The 25,907-nt window shown below is 37.8% G+C and overlaps 1 pseudogene; it reads right to left on the bottom strand.

Moving 5' to 3' along the window:
• Positions 1–25,907, bottom strand: part of LOC127637646 (metabotropic glutamate receptor 8-like) — a 249,579-nt pseudogene that overhangs the window by 50,075 nt on the left and 173,597 nt on the right.

Raw genomic sequence — 25,907 nt, 5'->3', positions numbered from 1 at the left:
CACTGAGCCACCATGCCACCCCACTTACTAACCTTATCAGTGCAAATTGACGATACACCATGACATTCTTCTAAAGCACCTAGAGTGTGAGGTGGGCAAGAAGGTCTCCGGTTTAAGTCCGGTTTCCCCCACAGTCCAAAAACATCCAGGTTATGTCAATTGGAAACTGCCTGTATGTGAAAGTGAGAGTGTGAATGTGTATGTCTGTGTGTGTGTATTAGCCCTGTGATGGACTGGCCACCTGTCCAGGCTTCAGCCCAAGACTACCCATGACCCTGCATAGGACAAGCAGCTTTAGAAGATGGATGGAGGTTTCAGTGGCATACCCAAAATTAAAAGCTTATAACTCAACAAAAAACAAGGATGGTCAAGTGTTTTATATCATTGTAAAAAAAACGCATCAATTATTAATGATATAGATTATGATACTGTGACGAGGAGGAGGGTATGGCCGGGCCGTAAGGATGCACGGCCAGCGCAAAATTGTCCTATTCAGCCCGGAGGGGGATAAAGACGAACCAGAGGCGCCAGTTCGAAAGAGAGACATACACATGTGGCCACTGTGTATGTGTGTTAACGTTTGTTTAAGTTAATTTATGTCATTAAAGATATGTTGATGGTTCTGCCTGTTCCTGCCTCTTCCTTGCCTATCTTTTGAACTCTGTTACAACTTGCATCGCCGGCTCGTCTTTACTCCCCCCTCCGCTGATTATGACAATTATGACATGGCCTAACGTCCTCAAGGCCCGCCCATGCCCTCCTCCTCGTCACAGATACATTCTGATATTCTCAGCCTAAGAAACTGCTGAAAAATCACAATTTTTTTTTAAACATTTGTAATGATATATCTCTGGGTGTAAATAAGGCGGCTCTGAGAAACTGCTTTTGTTTTGTTCCCAATCATGTCAAATGTAACTGAGAATTTTTTTGTGTTGCAAATATAAAGTCCAAAAATGTCTGCAAGTGTCCAAAAACGTCTCCAAACAAATAAAACATAATAATTGCGCATAAGAACTAATTACACATGCAAACACAACAATGACTAAAGGTTTGTATAGCACGCAGACATGATTTTAGTCATGAGATTTCACAGAGTGAGTTTCATTCTGAGCCATTTGAGTCATCATTGAGTCTGTTTTTTTCTCACGGGCCCAACCAAGCTTAAAGAGTTAAATAAATGAGGTATGAGTCGAAACTATTCTTTGTGATTATCATCATTTTGCCACAAAGTGTGTCGATTGAGCTTAACTTGTATTGAACCCGGAACATTCCTTTAATGGAAGTTATTATAAAGTTTCAAAGTTTGACTGAAGATCCAGCCACATACCATTGAAGTTAACAGTCCTGATGTATCCCAGCAGCTCTTTGCCATTGATGTTGCTCATACGGGCACAGAGGCCGGGGTAGCCGAAGCAGTAGTCTCTGTGCATGCGGTGCAGTGCATGTGCCATCGCATATACTGCATCCATCACAAACTGCACCTTTCCTTCCTGCTCAAAACTGGAGTCTCGACCCACCTTCTCCAGCCCTGTGCAAACACACACAAACACACATTTTAAAACACAGCACACTGAATACTTGCATATGTATTCTCAGAGTGTGTGTACAGATTCAGAATGGAATACAGTAGCTTCTTACTTACTGAACACTGCACAATATATACTGTATAATGCATGCTATTTAAATTGCATGTGAAATATAAAATGGTATTGAATAGATAAGTGTAGTATGATAGTATGCTTTGGTCATATGAGAGCTGGGCAAAAGGCAACTCATTTGGAGACTCCTTTCTTGCGAATAAGAAGAAAACAAATGCAGTAATTCCCTTCTTAATAGATTGCTATATGATGTTTCTCAAATATACTCACTCATTAGTGTAATTATTGGATCAAATCATCAAGGATGTGACTGTGCCGACCATCTGATGCACACATTTTACCATTAAAAGCAACAGCAAAAATAAGTTTTTTCAAAATAAATATTTCCCTCCATATCTCTCCCGAGAGCGCAAAAGTAATATCACGAATGCCGTTTGGAACAAATATTCTAGCTGTTGTTTTAGCAAATTGAATTTGGCTTGGGCGTCAAAGATTATTTCTCTCATAATCAGCACCAAGCTTTTCAAGATTTGTTTTGTAAGACCATCAAGAGAAGTATTGAATGCTTCCGGCAAGATCTTTTTATCGCACAGTTTTTGATATAATAAAAGATAAATGAAAATGCATGCCCAGGCAAGGTGAATTTGAAAGACCTCGAGTGCTCCACAGCTTCTGCTGTCAGTGAGGAATTACAAGGTCTCTGTAAATGAAATTCAATTCACTTTTATAGCGGTTTCAGAGCAATGGGAAAATTATGCATTAGGTTCTACAAAAAGGAACACACCCAACATATCCTCTGTGATAAATACGACAGAGTACTACAGGCCACAAAAACAAAAACGCTTCCAGTGTCAATACAAGGTTGACGACAACTTTATGACTGACCGAATTCCATAGTTTAGCATGCTCATGTACTATATACTGCCTAATATTTTTTTTAAAATATGGTATGTGAAACAATATGCACTATGCAATGATTCATGTTTCAATCAGTAGTATGCTACAGAGATGTGTTGTTATTTTTTTACTTGATCAGATGTACGATTTTCAACTAGTAGATAAAAAGTAAAACAGGTGTAAAAAATCCAAAAGACACACTGAAACCATAAAAAGACCAGAACATCATAGAGACTGTCTTGGGCTCTTTTGACTGTCTTGGGCTCCAAAAACACTGAGGCGACTGCATAGCAACACCCTGGCTATGCTTTTCAGAAAATGTAAAAGGGTGTTTCTTCAGCTTACGGTGGTTTTATGTCCCAGGGGTTGATGAGTCACATTAAAACTGAATTGGACTCTTTTTGTATCATTTATTTTTGGTACTTTTAAAAGGCCTTTCATGTACAGATTTTTGTATTTTAGCCTTGCTCTTGTCCCAGACCCAGATTTTCAATATTAAACTGTACAAATCCATTATATATATATATATATATATATATATATATATATATATATATATATATATATATATATATTATAATTTATTTTCAAATGATTAACTATTGTAACATTTTTGCATGTTTAAAGCTGTGATCATCTAAGTAATATTTATAGTGTGAATATTATTTCTGTCCCATCACACCAAACAATTCAGCCCCCGATAAAGTTTTTCAAAAGTTAGTGTACTTGCTAACCAAGTCAACAAAAGTGTCAGTGAAGAGCATACTTGTGATGAAATATGAAGAAAACATTGAAAAATCAAGGTAAACATTACTTGTGAGCAACATATTTTATTTGGGGCATCATTTCCAATCAAGATTCAAGTGTGAAAATGTCATTTAATTGTATTTAGGATATATAAAATATTAGTTGTGCAATTAGCCGTAGCTCAACACATTTCAACCACAAAATTCTTTTAAACACAATACAGAATTTGAGATGTGCTGGAAAGGACTCCGTGTTGAGAATTTTCATGACTTTCAGGAAAAATGACACAAATCTCCTGTGACACATGTACATACACTGCTGGACAATGCTAACAGACAAATTAAATAAAGGGCAGGAAGCCCTTTGCATAAACATATGCAATTCCCTTTCCCTCAAAGGCAAATCTCAAGAATGGCCTGTGACGAGGGGCTATTTGCACATGAAAGTATGCGTCTTTCAGGTCAATCAATGCAAACCAGTCCAGAGGATGGACATGAGATGAAATTTGTCTCTGGGTAACCAACTTAAATGGAGACTTAGCTGGTGTCTCGAGTCTAGAATGGGCCACAGCCCACCAACCTTTTTGGCGAACAGAAAATAACGGCTGTAGAAGTACTAGTAAAAATGCAAATGTAGAACTCGCTTATTGTATTTCTTACTAGTAAAAATGCAATTATGACGAGTAACGCTGGGAACTTTAAAAGCTAATTTAGCATTCCATATTTGCCTGCAATGATGCATGCATCAGGAGCGAAGCTTCAAGATTTATCTGCCAATAGACTGATTCTGAAGAGCTTCAGCGATAGTCACTCTTGGGATGAGCTACCCATAGCGTCACCTGCTGACGCAGTGTAGAAATGATCGAATTGAAAGGGAATAGCGGCAGTTGGGCTTATAACATAGGGTCAGTTTCACAGCACGGAGAAGGCAGCATTTTATTAACAAGCTCTTTATCATTTTATCTCGAATGTAAATTGATTAGAACCTGAGGTTGTCTTTGTCTCTCTTTGTATCCCCATGTGTCTAGTCTAAGAAAATGGCACCATTTTAATGCAAAAATAAATTCTGCCTCCTGTTTTTGACTTGATTCGGAGTTGTCCCACGTTCTGTGTGTTCATCTTTCTGCATGTTTGTTCATCTCTCTCACTCTTAGTCATGCAGGCAGCTACTTACATTCCACGATATAGACGGTATAGAAAAATATAGTGTTGTAATTAGGAGGAGGGCGTGGCCGTGCCTTAACAATGGATGCCCAGCACTGAATCAGCCCAATTAGCCGGGAGAGGGATAAAGAGGAGCCGGGGATGCCAGTTAGAGAGAGACACACACACTGTGCACACTGTGTGTGTGTGCGTCTATGTGTTTCATGTTATGTTCTAGTTATTTATGTCATTAAAGTTATGTTGACTGTTCTGCCGGTTCCCGCCTCCTCTTTGCCCATCCATACCCGTTACACTGGTGCCGAAACCCGGGAAGGAGGAGGGATGCACTGTCATGGATTCCTCGCTGCTGCAGTCCACCGGGAAATGGAGGAGCAATTACCGTCTGTCAGAGGTCGGAGCACTTGCTGCCGTCTGCCAGGGGGAGGAGTGGCTGTGGATCAGGCGACGGCGTGTCTGGGGACCAGTGAGCGAATTTCTCTTTCTCTCTCTCTCTCTCTCTTGCTCTGTCTCTCCCCCTCGCTCTTTCCCTCTCCCCTCTCCCTAACCTGGTCTCTTCCTGGGCTCCAGAGATGTGGAGAAGACCTGCCGGCAGCAGGACGGCCGGAAGGGCAACATCTCTCCTCCAGGAAGGAAGGGAGGGGAGTAAGTTATGCCGGAGGTTTCCCCAGCCTGAATCGGGCGGTGGAGGGATTTGACAAGAAGGAGGGCGTGGGCGGACCGTAAGCAGGGATGGACTGGTAATCTGGCATACCGGGCACTTTCCCAGTGGGCCGACGCACTTTGGGGCCAATCAAAGGCGGATTGGCCATCAGGAGAACCAAGCGGGCTGGTGGGTCAGCCGCAAAATGGTCCGAATGCGCCGTTATGCAGAACGGACAACAAAACGGTGCCACAGGACCAGAAAAGGACAGCGAACACCCCCCAGCTCAACTTTTGGGCCAGTTTCTATGTAAAATGTATCTTCTCAGTCCAGCTCTGGCCGTAACAATGGACACCTGGTGCTAAGTCACCTCAATCAGCCGGGAGAGGGATAAAGAGGAGCCAGGGATGCCAGTTTGAGAAAGAGAGAGACCCACACACACGACCGCTGTGTGTGCACGTCTATGTGTTTTATGTTATGTTCTAGTTCTTTTATGTCATTAAAGTTATGTTGACGGTTCTGCCGGTTCCCACCTCCTCCTTTCCAATCCTCACCATTACAACTGTCGTCATAATATATATCGCCATACTGCCCAGCCTATGCATATACAGTAGTAATCCAAAAATGATTATCTGAACTGCTCCATAAAGTCCATCTTAATGGCTGTTATATATAAGAGTGATTCATTAGTGTGTAACCTGCAGACCATGACAGTGTTTGGCTTTGGTTTGTTTCACATTCACATTAGTTCCTTTAAAAGATGCCTTCATCCACAGCAACTAACAAAAAAGGAAAAATACAACCTCAAGCCATTAACCATAAGGAGACTCTTTGTCAAAAGTACAAAGCAAGAGCAGAGGTTTTTGAACGATAGTGGTATAATCATAGAACCGTGTGCTTATCTGTGTTGGAGAATTGCGTTTTTGTTCAGAAGACACGATGCACTTCTTTGATGTTTCAGTAAGGAAACAAACTGACGCTTATTAAGTGATTGATGACAATACATATGACAGAAAACTTAATGAGACGAACAACCGTCTCAATTAAATGCCAATTAGAGGCACAAATTAAATTCCCTCCCTTTAATCGAAGACCTGCTCACATTCAGAGTGGACGAGAGTTACTCTGATAAAAAGATGGAAATTAGAAAAATTACAGAGTGATGAGTAAAGGGTAGAAATTTGTAATTAATACAAAATTAGAAACGGGAAAGTATACATACTGTATGTTGCCAAGGGAACTGAAATCATTAGCATAAATTACAGTCCATTATAACATTCAAACGCATTATGGAGTTTGAGAATACAACGCCTGTTGACTAAAACAATGCTTAAAAAAATTTATTTATTTCTTTGGATTCTCACTTGGGTACATACTTGACAGGTTTCACACTAATATCCTCAATTTTAGTTTTGTAAAAGGCAAAAACTATCATATAAAAAGCAACAGATCTGTCCAAAATTCAAAACAGATCCTGCAGATTTCATGTGAAGAGCTCATGAATATGTACAAATTGTCTGGCTTCCAACTTTTCTTTTTCCCCACTTTGAATTATGCCTCTGTCTGCCAACGCTGAAACTATAATCACTATTCCATATATGCTGATTAGAATACTTTGGCTGTACGTCAATACCTGTCTGTGTCCACACTAACAGTTGGTTATAGTCCTCTGTTTAAAGCTACAAAAAACAAGATATTGCTGCTTGTGCAACCAAATGAAACACAGCCCTGTTATCGACAAACTGCTCTCAGAGAATCACATTATTATACGACATATATTTTAGCCAAATGTACATATTGAGGCAGTTTCCTGGTGAAATAATCTCTAGAGGTGCTACTACAACAATGACTTGAATTCCTTTTGACACAAATCATGAGTAAAATGGCAGATCATCACTTGAGAAACACTTGATTTTTTTTGCTCCATTCCTCTCACAATACTGTCATATGACGTCTAAACACTTTTACTATCGCGTATGACTTATTAGGCATTTTCAAGCTTGTTCGAGTGTGATCAAATTACTCGTAACTGACTGGATACGAGTCCTAAAGAGCATCGCGTGTCGACACGTGAGCTGAAAGTGTCATAGAAAAACCACAAAATGATGTGGTTGCTTCAGCATTGTTTTTCATCTCACATTTGCTTTTGTGAAACTTCTGGTTAGGTTTAGGTTTTAGTGTTTAGGTTTTAGTGTTTAGGGTTTTAGGGTTTAGGTTTTAGGTTTTAGGGTTTAGGTTTTAGGGTTTAGGGTTTAGGGTTTAGGTTTTAGGGTTTAGGTTTTAGTGTTTAGGGTTTTAGGGTTTAGGTTTTAGGGTTTAGGTTTTAGGGTTTTAGGGTTTAGGGTTTAGGGTTTAAGGTTTAGGTTTTAGTGTTTAGGTTTTAGTGTTTAGGGTTTTAGTGTTTAGGGTTTTAGGGTTTAGGTTTTAGGGTTTTAGGGTTTAGGGTTTAGGTTTTAGGGTTTAGGTTTTAGGGTTTTAGGGATTAGGGGTTTAGGGATTAGGGTTTAGGGTTTAGGGTTTTAGGGGTTTAGGGGTTTAGGGATTAGGGTTTAGGTTTTAGGGTTTAGGGTTTTAGGGATTAGGGGTTTAGGGATTAAGGTTTAGGTTTTAGGGTTTAGGGTTTAGGGGTTTAGGGTTTAGGGGATTAGGGTTTAGGTTTTAGGGTTTAGGTTTTAGGGTTTAGGTTTTAGGGTTTAGGTTTTAGGGTTTAGGGTTTAGGTTTTAGGTTTTACGGTTTAGGTTTTAGGGTTTAGGGTTTAGGTTTCGGGTTTAGGTTTTAGGGTTTAGGGTTTAGGTTTTAGGGTTTAGGTTTTAGGGTTTAGGTTTTAGGTTTCGGGTTTTAGGGTTTAGGGTTTAGGTTTTAGGGTTTAGGTTTTAGGGTTTTAGGTTTTAGGGTTTAGGTTTTAGGGTTTTAGGTTTAAGGTTTTAGGGTTTAGGTTTTAGGGTTTAAGGTTTAGGTTTTAGGGTTTTAGGTTTTAGGGTTTTAGGTTTTAGGGTTTAGGTTTTAGGGTTTTAGGTTTAAGGTTTAGGGGTTTAGGTTTTAGGGTTTTAGGTTTAGGGTTTTAGGTTTAAGGTTTAGGTTTTAGGGTTTAAGGTTTAGGTTTTAGGGTTTTAGGGTTTAGGTTTTAGGGTTTAGGTTTAGGGTTTAGGATTTAAGGTTTAGGTTTTAGGGTTTAGGGGTTTAGGTTTTAGGGTTTAAGGTTTAGGGTTTAGGGTTTTAAGGTTTAAAGTTTAGGTTTTAGGGTTTAGGTTTAGGGTTTAAGGTTTAGGGTTTAGGGTTTAAAGTTTAGGTTTTAGGGTTTAGGTTTTAGGGTTTAAGGTTTAGGGTTTAGGGTTTTAGGGTTTAGGTTTAGGGTTTAAGGTTTAGGTTTTAGGGTTTAGGGGTTTAGGTTTTAGGGTTTAGGTTTTAGGGTTTAAGGTTTAGGGTTTAGGTTTTAGGGTTTAGGTTTTAGGGTTTAGGTTTAGGGTTTTAGGGTTTAAGGTTTAGGTTTTAGGTTTTAGGGTTTAGGTTTTAGGGTTTAAGGTTTAGGGTTTAGGTTTTAGGGTTTAGGTTTTAGGGTTTAGGTTTAGGGTTTTAGGGTTTAAGGTTTAGGTTTTAGGGTTTAGGTTTAGGGTTTAAGGTTTTAGGGTTTAGGTAAGGGAGGTAAGTTTTGTTGTTGTAAAACTCAATAGAGTGTTAACTTTAAAACCTCCTCTGTTTGGGAAAACATTTAACTTGCTTTTTGGAGATTTTACCTCAGACATACTGCGATATGTGTAACAGATGTAATAGAATTTGCAAAAACATCACTATGGTCATTTTCATGAGATCAGGCTCGTTATCTGGGTCTGAGTTAATATATAATTTTTCTAAATAGACCAACAAAAATCCAACCACTCATTTTGTATTAGTGAATATGCACATTTTATAAAATATGGTGATAAAAGCTATAATTTTGTCTTTATTCTCCTCCATATATATATATATATATATTCAGATTTTAGTAGACATGTTGTATTATTAAAGGGTAACTAAACACCTGCTCAGAGTCTGACTCCACCCACTAGAAATATTTGAAAATGCTGGAAAAGTGGGCAGACCCCGGCGGGGATAGAGGGAACGAACCGAGTGCGGGGCTGAGCGGGGGGCACCTGAGACTCGTGAGTGACGGATTAATTGACAGCTGCTGTCAGACTCTATGTTATTATTATTCCTCACACGGCCGCAAGACGACATGTACATGAATCTGGCGTGGTGAGCTGGAACCTGCTTACGCCAGCTGTCACCGCTTACGCCACGAAGTACCGCAACAGCCAATAGGAAAATTCAACTGCAGTAGCCACCGTTCAACCTGAAGAGGGCAGCACTCAGACGTTTTTACACCATATATTGTAGAATTAAAACACTTTATACACAAATGTCAAAAAAATTACTTGAATCAATGACCAGTACTAATAAAGCCCCATGCTTACAGATCATTAACTAAAAAAAGTTGGTTTAGGGTTTAGTTACCCTTTAAAAAGACTTTGCAAGAAGGTAATGTGTCGACCCTGTTTCTATGCAATGCGATTTACACTCAAGAGAATGTTTCAGACTTAATACACGTTAAGATCAATCAACTGCATTTGTTGCATAATATTAGCATACAATTACAACCAAAATCATTTCAAATCATCCCTAATATATATATATATATATATATATACAGTACTGAGCAAATGTTTTAGGCACATAAGTATTTGTCTTAAGATGGTTATTTATATCTTCAGCTTTAGTGTGTGAAAAGGAAATATAAATGTTAGACTCACAAACATTACTTCCGCAAATAGAAAAGATTAGAAAAGAAGAACAGAGAGCCCTGCAACAGGTGGCATTGCCCCCCACAGTGCCCCCCACTGAACATCGTGTCAGTCTGAGGTTACATGAAGAGACAGAAGCAATTGAGACAGCCGAAATAGATAGACAGGACATCCTATCTGCCAACAACCAAGAACAACTGTGTCCAGGTGTTTTAAAGGCAGAGGTGTTCACACCAAATATTGATGTAGCTTTTTATGTTTACTGGACTTTGTATGACATTAAATGACAAATGTAAACTATTTATGTCATTATTATTTTTGAAGACATCCTCACTATGCAACATTTTTCACAAGTGCCTAAAACTTTTGCACAGTGCTGTAAATATATAAAAGCAAAACTCGTGGTGACAATGAGGCACTTACAATGGAAATAAATTGGGCCAGTCCATAAACATTCAAATACACACTGTTTCAAAAGTATAGCCACAAGACGTAAACATTATACGTATTAACATGATTTTAGTGTGATAAAATCAAGGATTTCATTACAGCATTTATCAGATTGTTAGCATTTTGCTAACATGACAACACAGTTGAAACATTGCACAGTACAGTATATAAGAAAACTTTATACAGAAAATGTTAGTAAGTGATTTTATCGCACTATAATCGTGTTAACATCAGGGCTGGACTAGTAATCTGGCATACCGGGCATTTTCCCGGTGGGCCGATGCTCTATGAGGCCAATCTGGGGCAGAATGACCATTGGGAGAACCAAGAGGGCCAGTGGGTCATCCGCAGTATGTGGCTAATGGGCTGCGATAAGCTCAAATGAGCCGCCGCGTTACGCAGAATGGACCACAGGATGGTGCCACGATATGCAGAAAAAAAACGGTTGGTTTGATTGGTTATCGTTATAACATCTGTATTTGCATACTAAACTATGATTGGCCTTGTCATCCTTAATAAATATTTCATTTTAATTCAATATTTTATATATCTATGTAAGAAGCACCTCTGTGACACAGTGGTGCTTTTTAAAACCTTTATCTGATTGAGCATCCCAACCGGCCTGACATATTAACATTGGATAAACCAATGGCATGAGTTTGGGGAGGGACAATTTGTTTGTCTGACAAACCAATTCCATTTGGTGACGCTATGGGAAAGCAGTAATTACACACTTCAGCTTTAACACTATTGTTTTGCTGCCTTACAAGCACTGGAATTTTCTTCAGGAAATGCAAATCTGGTGCTGGTTTTAACCACTCCTCCCCGCAATCATTTTTAGCAGGTTACCCATTTGATCACACATTAAGATTTGCGGCTGAGGTTTCATGGCCCGTGTTCTCTCAAGGTTTTGCGGGGAAACACGGTCGGGGTCAGGCCAGGGCGATGAGACCACCTGAGCTCCTGACACCAGTCTAATAGAAGCTGGATCCATCTCGACAGCAGGAGCAGCCAGGTGTGTCATCTCTCTCTCCCCAGAAGATGCAGAGGAAGTCAGGATCATGCACTCATTTAGACTCCCTGTCCCACCAGAGCTACAGCAATGTGCGAGTCCCAACAGAGGACTGTGTGGTTTTAATTACAACTCACTCAGTGTAAAACATATTTTTTTCACATATCTTTCAAGATAATTAAGACGCCTTAGCCTACTATACAGTATACTACAACTTTAATACTAGTGCACTATGCACTACAACTGCAATACAACTCTATTATACAGTGTACTACAACTTTAATACTAGTGCACTATGTACTATAACTACAATACTAGTCTATTATACAGTGTACTACAACTGTAATACTAGTGCACTATGCACTACAACTGCAATACAACTCCATTATACAGTGTACTACAACTTTAATACTAGTGCACTATGTACTACAACTGCAATATTAGTCTATTATACAGTGTACTACAACTTTAATACTAGTGCACTATGTACTACAACTACAATACTAGTCTATTATACAGTATACTTCAAATGTATTACTAGTGCACTATGTACTACAACTGCAATACAAGTCTATTATACAGTGTACTACAACTTTAATACTAGTGCACTATGTACTACAACTACAATACTAGTCTATTATACAGTATACTTCAAATGTATTACTAGTGCACTATGTACTACAACTGCAATACAAGTCTATTATACAGTGTACTACAAATTTAATACTAGTGCACTATGTACTATAACTACAATACTAGTCTATTATACAGTGTACTACAACTTTAATACTAGTGCACTATGTACTACAACTGCAATACTAGTCTATTATACAGTGTACTACAACTTTAATACTAGTGCACTATGCACTACAACTGCAATACTAGTCTATTATACAGTGTACTACAACTTTAATACTAGTGCACTATGTACTACAACTGCAATATTAGTCTATTATACAGTGTACTACAACTTTAATACTAGTGCACTATGTACTACAACTGCAATACTAGTCTATTATACAGTGTACTACAACTTTAATACTAGTGCACTATGTACTATAACTACAATACTAGTCTATTATACAGTATACTTCAAATGTATTACTAGTGCACTATGCACTACAACTGCAATACTAGTCTATTATACAGTGTACTACAACTTTAATACTAGTGCACTATGTACTATAACTACAATACTAGTCTATTATACAGTGTACTACAACTTTAATACTAGTGCACTATGTACTATAACTACAATACTAGTCTATTATACAGTATACTTCAAATGTATTACTAGTACACTATGTACAACAACTGCAATACAAGTCTATTATACAGTGTACTACAACTTTAATACTAGTGCACTATGTACTATAACTACAATACTAGTCTATTATACAGTGTACTACAACTTTAATACTAGTGCACTATGCACTACAACTGCAATACTAGTCTATTATACAGTATACTACAAATGTATTACTAGTGCACTATGTACTACAACTGCAATACTAGTCTATTATACAGTGTACTACAACTTTAATACTAGTGCACTATGCACTACAACTGCAATACTAGTCTATTATACAGTGTACTACAACTTTAATACTAGTGCACTATGTACTATAACTACAATACTAGTCTATTATACAGTATACTTCAAATGTATTACTAGTGCACTATGTACTACAGCTGCAATACTAGTCTATTATACAGTGTACTACAACTTTAATACTAGTGCACTATGCACTACAACTGCAATACTAGTCTATTATAAAGTGTACTACAACTTTAATACTAGTGCACTATGTAGTATAACTACAATACTAGTCTATTATACAGTGTACTACAACTTTAATACTAGTGCACTATGTACTATAACTACAATACTAGTCTATTATACAGTGTACTACAACTTTAATACTAGTGCACTATGTACTATAACTACAATATTAGTCTATTATACAGTATACTTCAAATGTATTATTAGTGCACTATGTACTACAGCTGCAATACTAGTCTATTATACAGTGTACTACAACTTTAATACTAGTGCACTATGCACTACAACTGCAATACTAGTCTATTATACAGTGTACTACAACTTTAATACTAGTGCACTATGTACTATAACTACAATACAAGTCTATTATACAGTGTACTACAACTTTAATACTAGTGCACTGTGCACTACAACTGCAATACTAGTCTATTATACAGTATACTACAACTTTAATACTAGTGCACTATGTACTATAACTACAATACTAGTCTATTATACAGTGTACTACAACTTTAATACTAGTGCACTATGTACTATAACTACAATACTAGTCTATTATACAGTGTACTACAACTTTAATACTAGTGCACTATGTACTATAACTACAATACTAGTCTATTATACAGTGTACTACAACTTTAATACTAGTGCACTATGTACTATAACTACAATACTAGTCTATTATACAGTGTACTACAACTTTAATACTAGTGCACTATGTACTACAACTACAATACTAGTCTATTATACAGTGTACTACAACTTTAATACTAGTGCACTATGTACTACAACTACAATACTAGTCTATTATACAGTGTACTACAACTTTAATACTAGTGCACTGTGCACTACAACTGCAATACTAGTGTATTATACAGTGTACTACAACTTTAATACTAGTGCACTATGTACTACAACTACAATACTAGTCTATTATACAGTGTACTACAACTTTAATACTAGTGCACTATGTACTACAACTACAATACTAGTCTATTATACAGTGTACTACAACTTTAATACTAGTGCACTATGTACTACAACTACAATACTAGTCTATTATACAGTGTACTACAACTTTAATACTAGTGCACTATGTACTACAACTACAATACTAGTCTATTATACAGTGTACTACAACTTTAATACTAGTGCACTATGTACTACAACTACAATACTAGTCTATTATACAGTGTACTACAACTTTAATACTAGTGCACTATGTACTACAACTACAATACTAGTCTATTATACAGTGTACTACAACTTTAATACTAGTGCACTGTGCACTACAACTGCAATACTAGTGTATTATACAGTGTACTACAACTTTAATACTAGTGCACTATGTACTATAACTACAATACTAGTCTATTATACAGTGTACTACAACTTTAATACTAGTGCACTATGTACTATAACTACAATACTAGTCTATTATACAGTATACTTCAAATGTATTACTAGTGCACTATGTACTACAGCTGCAATACTAGTCTATTATACAGTATACTACAACTTTAATACTAGTGCACTATGTACTATAACTACAATACTAGTCTATTATACAGTGTACTACAACTTTAATATTAGTGCACTATGTATTATAACTACAATACTAGTCTATTATACAGTGTACTACAACTTTAATACTAGTGCACTATGTACTACAACTACAATACTAGTCTATTATACAGTGTACTACAACTTTAATACTAGTGCACTATGTGCTATAACTACAATACTAGTCTATTATACAGTATACTTCAAATGTATTACTAGTGCACTATGTACTACAGCTGCAATACTAGTCTATTATACAGTATACTTCAAATGTATTACTAGTGCACTATGTACTACAACTGCAATACTAGTCTATTATACAGTGTACTACAACTTTAATACTAGTGCACTATGTACTATAACTACAATACTAGTCTATTATACAGTATACTTCAAATGTATTACTAGTGCACTATGTACTACAGCTGCAATACTAGTCTATTATACAGTATACTTCAAATGTATTACTAGTGCACTATGTACTACAACTGCAATACAAGTCTATTATACAGTATACTTCAAATGTATTACTAGTGCACTATGTACTACAACTGCAATACAAGTCTATTATACAGTATACTTCAAATGTATTACTAGTGCACTATGTACTACAACTACAATACTAGTCTATTATACAGTATACTTCAAATGTATTACTAGTGCACTATGTACTACAACTACAATACTAGTCTATTATACAGTATACTTCAAATGTATTACTAGTGCACTATGTACTACAACTGCAATACAAGTCTATTATACAGTATACTTCAAATGTATTACTAGTGCACTATGTACTACAACTGCAATACAAGTCTATTATACAGTATACTTCAAATGTATTACTAGTGCACTATGTACTACAACTACAATACTAGTCTATTATACAGTATACTTCAAATGTATTACTAGTGCACTATGTACTACAACTGCAATACAAGTCTATTATACAGTATACTTCAAATGTATTACTAGTGCACTATGTACTACAGCTGCAATACTAGTCTATTATACAGTATACTTCAAATGTATTACTAGTGCACTATGTACTACAACTACAATACTAGTCTATTATACAGTATACTTCAAATGTATTACTAGTGCACTATGTACTACAACTACAATACTAGTCTATTATACAGTATACTTCAAATGTATTACTAGTGCACTATGTACTACAACTGCAATACAAGTCTATTATACAGTATACTACAACTTTAATACTAGTGCACTATGCACTACAACTGCAATACAAGTCTATTATACAGTGTACTACAACTTTAATACTAGTGCACTATGTACTACAACTGCAATACTAGTCTATTATACAGTATACTTCAAATGTATTACTAGTGCACTATGTACTACAGCTGCAATACTAGTCTATTATACAGTATACTTCAAATGTATTACTAGTGCACTATGTACTACAGCTGCAATACTAGTCTATTATACAGTATACTTCAAATGTATTACTAGTGCACTATGTACTACAACTACAATACTAGTCTATTATACAGTATACTTCAAATGTATTACTAGTGCACTATGTACTACAACTGCAATACAAGTCTATTATACAGTATACTTCAAATGTATTACTAGTGCACTATGTACTACAACTGCAATACAAGTCTATTATACAGTATACTTCAAATGTATTACTAGTGCACTATGTACTACAACTGCAATACTAGTCTATTATACAGTATACTTCAAATGTATTACTAGTGCACTATGTACTACAACTGCAATACAAGTCTATTATACAGTATACTTCAAATGTATTACTAGTGCACTATGTACTACAGCTGCAATACTAGTCTATTATACAGTATACTTCAAATGTATTACTAGTGCACTATGTACTACAGCTGCAATACTAGTCTATTATACAGTATACTTCAAATGTATTACTAGTGCACTATGTACTACAACTACAATACTAGTCTATTATACAGTATACTTCAAATGTATTACTAGTGCACTATGTACTACAACTGCAATACAAGTCTATTATACAGTATACTACAACTTTAATACTAGTGCACTATGCACTACAACTGCAATACAAGTGTATTATACAGTGTACTACAACTTTAATACTAGTGCACTATGTACTACAACTACAATACTAGTCTATTATACAGTATACTTCAAATGTATTACTAGTGCACTATGTACTACAGCTGCAATACTAGTCTATTATACAGTATACTTCAAATGTATTACTAGTGCACTATGTACTACAACTACAATACTAGTCTATTATACAGTATGCTTCAAATGTATTACTAGTGCACTATGTACTACAACTACAATACTAGTCTATTATACAGTATACTTCAAATGTATTACTAGTGCACTATGTACTACAACTACAATACTAGTCTATTATACAGTATACTTCAAATGTATTACTAGTGCACTATGTACTACAACTACAATACTAGTCTATTATACAGTATACTTCAAATGTATTACTAGTGCACTATGTACTACAACTGCAATACAAGTCTTGCTCTTTTTTGCTTGCAGATTAAGGCAATATCACACAAAATTGCCCAAAATTGCTCTAAATATAAAGCTACACCATAATGCAGCTTCTAGTCTAATCTGGCAAGTTCAATCAGGTGAAACCTGGAGATTACGCAAAATGTGGTTTTATGATGAACATACCAGCGGATATAGAAAACCACAGTAATGTGGATCTGACTTCAAAGTGAGATATCTGTACATTAAGTGAATGTCACAGAATGAATAAAGCAAACCAGATGGTCAGAGAGCCTTTTAACGAAAGCCAAGCATGAGGGTACGGTGAGTAAATAAAGGTTCATGTGTCCTTTATCATCCACAGCATTGTGCTCCAGACACATTCTGCTGTCTTCAACAACACTTTAAACCATTATGACTCATCCGATGTCTGACATGACTCGTGCTCTCATGTGTGAGGAGATCAATGACTGCGGTAAGAGCACATGATCTGATTCAGTTCAAAAGTTTGAAGTACAAAACAAAGTTCCATTGTTCAGCTAATAACATCAGGCCTGTACTCATTGAAAAACTTGAACAATTTCAGAATTATCTAGGGAGATTAAGTCATTTCTTCATCTTTGTCACAAAAGCACATGGGAATTCATTTCTGCATTCTCATCTCTCTTTTTTAATAAAACACAAGTAACGCAGACAAGTGAATTTGCATTAAACTACAATACCAACTCATCCCCAGGCGGTGTAGATGGTTCTTCATTTGTAGAGTTTCTTCATTTTGCCAACTGCTTTAAATTCAGGAGTGGTTAGTCTCACCAACACTGACAAATCCCTGTCAGAATATGTCTTAGGTGTAACGTCAAATCTCTGTATTAAAATAACTTGTCTTCATGTTGGTATCAGTCCTTATTAAGTGCTAAAAACTACGAGTAAGAACTGCAACACATGAGCTGAAAGTGTCATAGAAGCATGGTTGCTTCAACACTTGTGTTTTTCATCTCACATGTGCTTTTATGACACTATCGGTTAGGTTTAGGTTTAAGGTTTAGGGTCATTTAACTCACTTTTAGCACCACACGGTAAACATTTCACCTCTGGTACTGCTGCGAGCAGTTGGAGCCTTGAATATCGCTTTTCAAATATGTCGTGTACAATCACATCATTTTCATGAGATCAGGCTGAAGAATTGAACACATTACCAGTATTGATTTATATCAGTCATTCTGTGCATGAACTTTTACCTCCTGGGACCCAAGTGTGACTGCTGTGTGCACTGTCCGTGTCCTTTAAAAATAGAACAAATATTTTTCCTAATTATTGATGTCCACATTTGTGGATAGAGGGACTAAGTTGTAAAATTTTAAATAATACCAAGCAATAAAAAGTATTTTTTTTTTTATCAAATTGTGTGTTATGTTTCCAGGAGTGTTGATTATTCATGTTTTTGAGATGTTACAGACATTTAATCAGAAATTAGCACAATTAATTCAGATTCAAATTAATGTCCAGCATCATCCAATCACAGCCAACCATGTTAAAATAAAATGATACATTATAAATTGTGAATCTATCTACTGTTTATCATCGTCCCATGTGTGTCAAACATGTTGAGTGACCCAAACATCATCTGCAGCCTGAAACTGAACTTTTGGAGTGAATGCACTTAACTGCATAGAGAGCTATAGGGTGCACTCTATTTAGTGAACGACTTAACCTCCAGTGTGCTGTCTGTCTGCACTGATCTCAGAACAGTTCAAAAAGCATCTTATTTACATCTAACTCCATATAAAGCACCTGAAAGCAAAATGTTTCAATGCGATAATGCACAGTAAATATATAGAAATGCATTTAATAATGTTAATGAAAAGAAATGGAAGCGCAACGTAGTTCTAGCGGGAAGACTAGCAGCTGTACATCATCGCACCATCACACCACCAATCGCATGTAAGCCATTGCTTTAGAAGTCTGCTCACAATCTATCACATTGCTGTTTCAGTGTGCTAAACACAGGCAACCTCCTCCACCCCACCACCACCAGTTGAGCCCTGTCCCGCACGGGGGTAGGCTCCTCGCCCCTGCCTCCTTTCTCCGGCAGGACATGACGTTTCCGGGCACAACTCCCTCAGACCGCCGGACGGGGCCTACGCCTAAGAGAGAGACATTGCTTTCTGTTTTACATTTATCAAATAAATGGCATCTTAAACTTCACTCAAGCCTATCGTGTCTTCCCGATAGAACCATATTGTACAGTGATAACAAAATAAATATAGCACAATTTATATTCAAATGAAGCAAAATGACCCACAGATGTTTAATGTTGAAAATTATCCAAAATAACATATCTTTTAAACTTTTGTGGGAATGATGTCCCAAGCTCCACATATGTGGACATCATGCTGATGCGTGAAAAATTAATGCATTTTTTAAAGCGGCATATCAAATGAAACAAGAGATACCATTCTTACACCCCAAACCGGTTTCAGTTAAAAAAGCTTAAAGAGATTTCTTACCAGAGGCACTATTGATGGCTCTACACCCATAGAAGTGCTTCACGAATATTGACGCCATGTTGTTGTGTCACGTGACTCGATGCAGCAGAGTCTTGTGAACAGTATTCAGTCTCAATATTCATTTAGATTATACGTTGCGTACAGCAAAGCCAAAATACAATGTCCGAGGTTAAGAGTGAAAACAGGGCCATGAAGATCACCCCTTGAGAATTGAAATTATGACATCCATATCTGACGAAAAAAAAAATCAATACATAAAGACATGCACAAACTTCCATCTCCTTTATCCTAATATATTCATGTTGTCTTCTCACGCTCCGTGACTTTGAATATTAGAGGACGGCCTGCGAGATGACATGATGGGAAAAATAACTAAATAAGGACACCATAAACACCGTCTGACGTGAAAATCCCCACAATCAAACACTTGAAGCCACAGGCGGGCGGGCGGGCGATTGAAAAACGGCACCACAATTTTCTCACTGCCAAATGTCAACTCTAATGCTTATGTGCCACATTTAGGGGGATTGTTGCAAAGCATTTGTGCTTCTTTATTGTCCTGCCTCAAACAGACCGCAGTCCAGTCAAAAATGGTCTTTCACTTTCCAAAAAAAAAAAATACCCTGTACACTTATGGCAGGTAGAATTGTTGTTTCAAATATTTATGGACTCATTCCTGTAGACAGCGATGGGTAACACTGCCGTAAGGCTATCAGGGGTTCAGTGATCTCTACACAGGAGAGACATTAGATACAACACTCAAAGAATCTGAGAAATGCTATACCAACTGCAGTTTTCCATTTTTAAAGCCACAATCCAAGGGTGTTGTACTATAGATGGTTGCCCCAACACTGCTAAGCGCCCCTTAAGAGTGCAGTAGCATTTAAATGACCTCAAAGCACAAAAACACACAATTTTTAAACGTTTTGTGGAGTCTGTAATACTTAGAGATACTCAGAGATTTGTTCAAACCCCTAGTATGAGCGACAGTAATAGTGATGCTTTTCTTAGCAAACGTAACCAATTAAGCCATTGACTGTCAGCATCAATACGTCTAATGATGGCAGATGGCAGTGAAACAACCCATGAAATGGCAGGCTTGTTTGTAAAGAAGTTGCTGATAGTGTCTTGTTAGGTCAATGAGTAAGTAAACAAGGGCTGATAGTTGCCATTTTTTTCCTATCACAATAATTTCCGCCATCTGATGAATGCAGTTGTGGAATGCCCAAGCAAACACAAGCATAAGCGTACTCGTGTCAAGAACACTCGAGCTCAGTGCCGCCCTTCACTGACGCTATTAATGAGAAGTAGGCGGGGTCATGACCTTTGCGTCATCAACATGGAATACAATCTACCGCTGTGGAATCAATCACAAGGCCGGTGTCATGGTGACATGGATCATGGAGATGTTGTAATTAAAGCAAGCTGATTGCTTGTAAAGAGGAGTGTGCTTATGAGTAGATAGAGCACAGAGGACGCTTGGGAAATAAATTCATAGACCTGTTTTGTGCCACTGTGCACAGTGGATTAAATAGCTCGACATAGCAAGTTTGGAATGGCATAGGGGTATTTGGAAAACCTGTTTGACAACAGTGGAATTTTTTCAATTCTGTTTGGTGATGCTAGTGGCACACTCACATTTGCATTGTGTACAGATTCATATGCATTCATTCCTGCAGACGTGTACAGACACGCACACATTCGCTCAACAGCAATGATTCATCGCTGTGTATTCAAGCGTCACTAAAATGCAGCTCACAACATTTGCGGACAAAAAAGGCCTCATGCATCTGCTCATGTTGTGCCACTATAAACTCCATCACAGGCTGATATCACAATCTATTGCGACCGCACAACCAGGTGGGATCCCAGGAGACAGATCGGCCAGCTGATCCTACCGACTCGTTCAAAACAGAGCTTTCCTTGAATTATACCTAGATCTCAACCTACATATATCCAAATCCCGATTCCATTGTTTTCTATAGTTGCTGTAATATTCCTTCTATGGAATGCTGATAATATGGGCACAAGACCAAGATCTGCTGTAAAAATGCTTTTCATTTAACTTGGAAAGTCAGAACTTACAACTACCTACTAGGGCCAAAAATGGCAAAATGATTCAAGTATAGTATAATGTCCAAAAAACATAATATAAAACAGCATTGATATGGTATCCATAAAACAAACAAACAAACCAAAAAATATGGTAATACTATAGTAATGTCCAAAAACATGGCTATACCTTGATATTTGTCCTAAAAACATGGTTTTACCATGGTACAATATCAAAAGAAATGCTATTACCATGGCGAAATGTCTGAAAACATGGTATTAACTTGGTACCATGTTCAAAAAAACATGGTAATATTATATTAGAAAGTCCAATACAACTTGGTATTACCATGGCACAATTCCCCAAAACATTGGTATTAATATACAGATCAACCTCAACATTAAAACCACCGGCCTAATATTGTGTAGGTTCCCCTCGTGCCACCAAAACAGTCTCTAAAATTTACTCCAAATGTTACTATAAACAAAAGAAATCCAGTGAGCGGCAGTTCTGTGGATGGAAATGTCTTGTTGATGAGAGAGGTCAACAGAGAATGGCCAGACTGGTTCAAGCTGACAAAGTCTACAGTAACTCAGATAACCGCTCTGTACAATTGTGGTGAGAAGAATATCATCTCATCTGCTATTCTGAGATGCGGGCTGGCGGCACAAGGGAGACCTACACAATATTAGGCCAGTGGTTTTAATGTTGTGGCTGATCGGTGTATTGTACCATGTCCAAACAGCATGGTATGATCATGGTACCATTAAAAAAACATGGTATTACCATTTTACCATGTCAAAAAACTTGTGATACCATGGTACAATCAATGTTCAGAAAACATGGTTTTACCATAGTAACAAAAATATGGTAATACCTTGGAATCATGTCCAAAAAAACATGGAAATAGTACAAAAACATGGTATTACCATGATAAAATACAAAAATGTATGGTCATTTTATGGTAACACCCATGTTAAATTTTTTTTTAATTTCATTGGTAAATTTCCAACAGCATGATACTTGTCTCATAAAAACATGGCATTACAGTGGTAAAATTTCCAAAATCATTGTATTACCATGGTTCATTTTCTAAAACAAGGTATTTCCATTGTACTATGTTCAAAAAACATGGTTTTACCATATGTGACAGGGTGGAGGCCGGGGCCGGGTCGTGATTCTGCACACCCGGTCCCTTATCAGGATAATCAAGCCTCCGAGAGGGATAAAGGCCGACTGCGGAGGATGGCGCGGGAGAGAGAGATCGTTTACGGACATGTCCGTCATGTGTGTGTTGTTGTCTTTTGTTTAAGTTTATAATTAAAATATAATTTATATTGCCAAGCCGGTTCTCGCCTCCTCCTTTCCATTGAACTACGTTACACTGGTGCCGAAATCCGAGAAGGAGGAGGGATGGCCGTAGCGGAGTCCTTGACACTGGCATCCGCCGGGGGAGGGAGTAGCCCGACCGCCCGGACGCGGTGTACGGCCGCCATCCGCGAGGCGAGTGGGATCGCCTGGAGCGATGGAGCCCCTGCCAGGGGCGGAGGAGTGCCCTGCCATCCATCAGAAACATGGAGGGGTCGACAGAAGACCGCCATCTGTGAGTGTAGGAGGTGACTCCCCGACCGCCTGGAGCGAGGGCAGGGCCGGGTCGTGATTCTGCACACCAGGTCCCGTATCAGGCTAATCAAGCCTCCGAGAGGGATAAAGGCCGACTGCGGAGGATGGCGCGGGAGAGAGAGATCATTTACGGACATGTCCGTCATGTGTGTGTTGATGTCTTTTGTTTAAGTTGATAATTAAAATATACACTCACCAAAAGGATTATTAGGAACACCTGTTCAATTTATCATTAATGCAATTATCTAATCAACCAATCACATGGCAGTTGCTTCAACGCATTTAGGGGTGTGGTCCTGGTCAAGACAGTTTCCTGAACTCCAAACTGAATGTCAGAATGGGAAAGAAAGGTGATTTAAGCAATTTTGAGCGTGGCATGGTTGTTGGTGCCAGACGGGCCAGTCTGAGTATTTCACAATCTGCTCAGTTACTGGGATTTTCACGCACAACCATTTCTAGGGTTTACAAAGAATGGTGTGAAAAGGAAAAACATCCAGTATGCGGCAGTCCTGTGGGCAAAAATGCCTTGTTGATGCTAGAGGTCAGAGGAGAATGGGCCGACTGATTCAAGCTGATAGAAGAGCAACTTTGCCTGAAATAACCACTCGTTACAACCGAGGTATGCAGCAAAGCATTTGTGAAGCCACAACACGCACAACCTTGAGGCGGATGGGCTACAACAGCAGAAGACCCCACCGGGTACCACTCATCTCCACTACTGAACAGGAAAAAGAGGCTACAATTTGCAAGAGCTCACCAAAATTGGACAGTTGAAGACTGGAAAAATGTTGCCTGGTCTGATGAGTCTCGATTTCTGTTGAGACATTCAGATGGTAGAGTCAGAATTTGGCGTAAACAGAATGAGAACATGGATCCATCATGCCTTGTTACCACTGTGCAGGCTGGTGGTGGTGGTGTAATGGTGTGGGGGATGTTTTCTTGGCACACTTTAGGCCCCTTAGTGCCAATTGGGCATCGTTTAAATGCCACGGCCTACCTGAGTTTCTGACCATGTCCTTCCCTTTATGGCCACCATGTACCCATCCTCTGATGGCTACTTCCAGCAGGATAATGCACCATGTCACAAAGCTCGAATCATTTCAAACTGGTTTCTTGAACATGACAATGAGTTCACTGTACTAAAATGGCCCCCACAGTCACCAGATCTCAACCCAATAGAGCATCTTTGGGATGTGGTGGAACGGGAGCTTCGTGCCCTGGATGTGCATCCACAAATCTCCATCAACTGCAAGATGCTATCCTATCAATATGGGCCAACATTTCTAAAGAATGCTTTCAGCACCTTGTTGAATCAATGCCACGTAGAATTAAGGCAGTTCTGAAGGCAAAAGGGGGTCAAACACAGTATTAGTATGGTGTTTCTAATAATCCTTTAGGTGAGTATATATATATATATCAGTGATAGTGTATTTTATATTGCCAAGCCGGTTCTCGCCTCCTCCTTTCCATTGAACTACGTTACACCATAGTAACATGGTAAAAACATGGTAATACTATGATAAGACATTCAAAAACCACAGAATTAGCCAGGTACCATGTACAAATAGCACCAGAATCCCACTTGGAAAACTTGGAAACTCTTGCAGAATTCCTCAACTTAAGTTCACAGAGATTTGGGTGTGTGATGTTTCGCAAACATGGCGGCATGCAGGGAGATGTGCACAGTTAATGTTAATCAATTACTTTTAAGCAAATAAAAGGCATTAATGATTCCAAGTTAAACAATAATAAAAACCTGTTTAGACTTCTTTGTTGACAACTGAACACCTGCAAAGCCAACGGAAGCATTGCCGTTCTGTTACTTTATACATCAACGGCAAGTGTTGGGCAATGAAACTCCTTTATGAAATTTGGAAATATGATGTAGGAATATTCCACATCTGTCTCTGTATGCAATGCCGCATAAGCTACGCTATTGTAAGATGCATTGCATCCATCACTTGTGACGGAAATAGAAAGATATTGTCCACTTTGCTGATAGCACTGTTGTTGTGTTTGTGTGCGAAGAAAATCATCAGTGCAATACTTCAACCACAAATGACTGGATGTCACAAAATGTGAGCGGTTGAAAATGTGGTGTGTGTGATTGTGCCATAATTATTTTCATTATGTCAGGCACATTCTCTGTCAGACGTAGCGGAAGCTTCTTTAAATCAAAGCAGAGCAATGCAATGCACAAGAACCTTGGCGCAAATTTCTGAGCTTACGTTCACACACACAAATAAATGCAAACACCCACACACACATTAAATCCTGTCGCTCAAAATGGATTTCTCACTACACAGCTGCAGATTTTGTTCTCTTTTATACTGCAGAATTAATCAACCGTTTTATTAGTTCTCTCAGGAGTGGGTTTTTCTTTATTTTTATATTATTAAAGAGGACATGGCAGACTTTCCTAGCTTGTTAAACACAAAATTGGAGTTTTTATCTTTTAGTCCATGTCTGTTAGCTTTGAGGTTATTTAATATGATAGTATAGGCTACCCTTAAAAGTGGACAAAACTGACTTTTTGCAAATGTATGCTTTTAAAATGTATAGTCTTTCTCTTAAGGGGAAAACATAACAAAAATAATGA

This window comes from Xyrauchen texanus, chromosome 45, assembly GCF_025860055.1.
Source record: "Xyrauchen texanus isolate HMW12.3.18 chromosome 45, RBS_HiC_50CHRs, whole genome shotgun sequence".
Taxonomy (NCBI): Eukaryota; Metazoa; Chordata; class Actinopteri; order Cypriniformes; family Catostomidae; genus Xyrauchen; species Xyrauchen texanus.
Note: the sequence above shows the minus strand (reverse complement) of the source record. Positions and strands in the feature narration are given on the sequence as shown.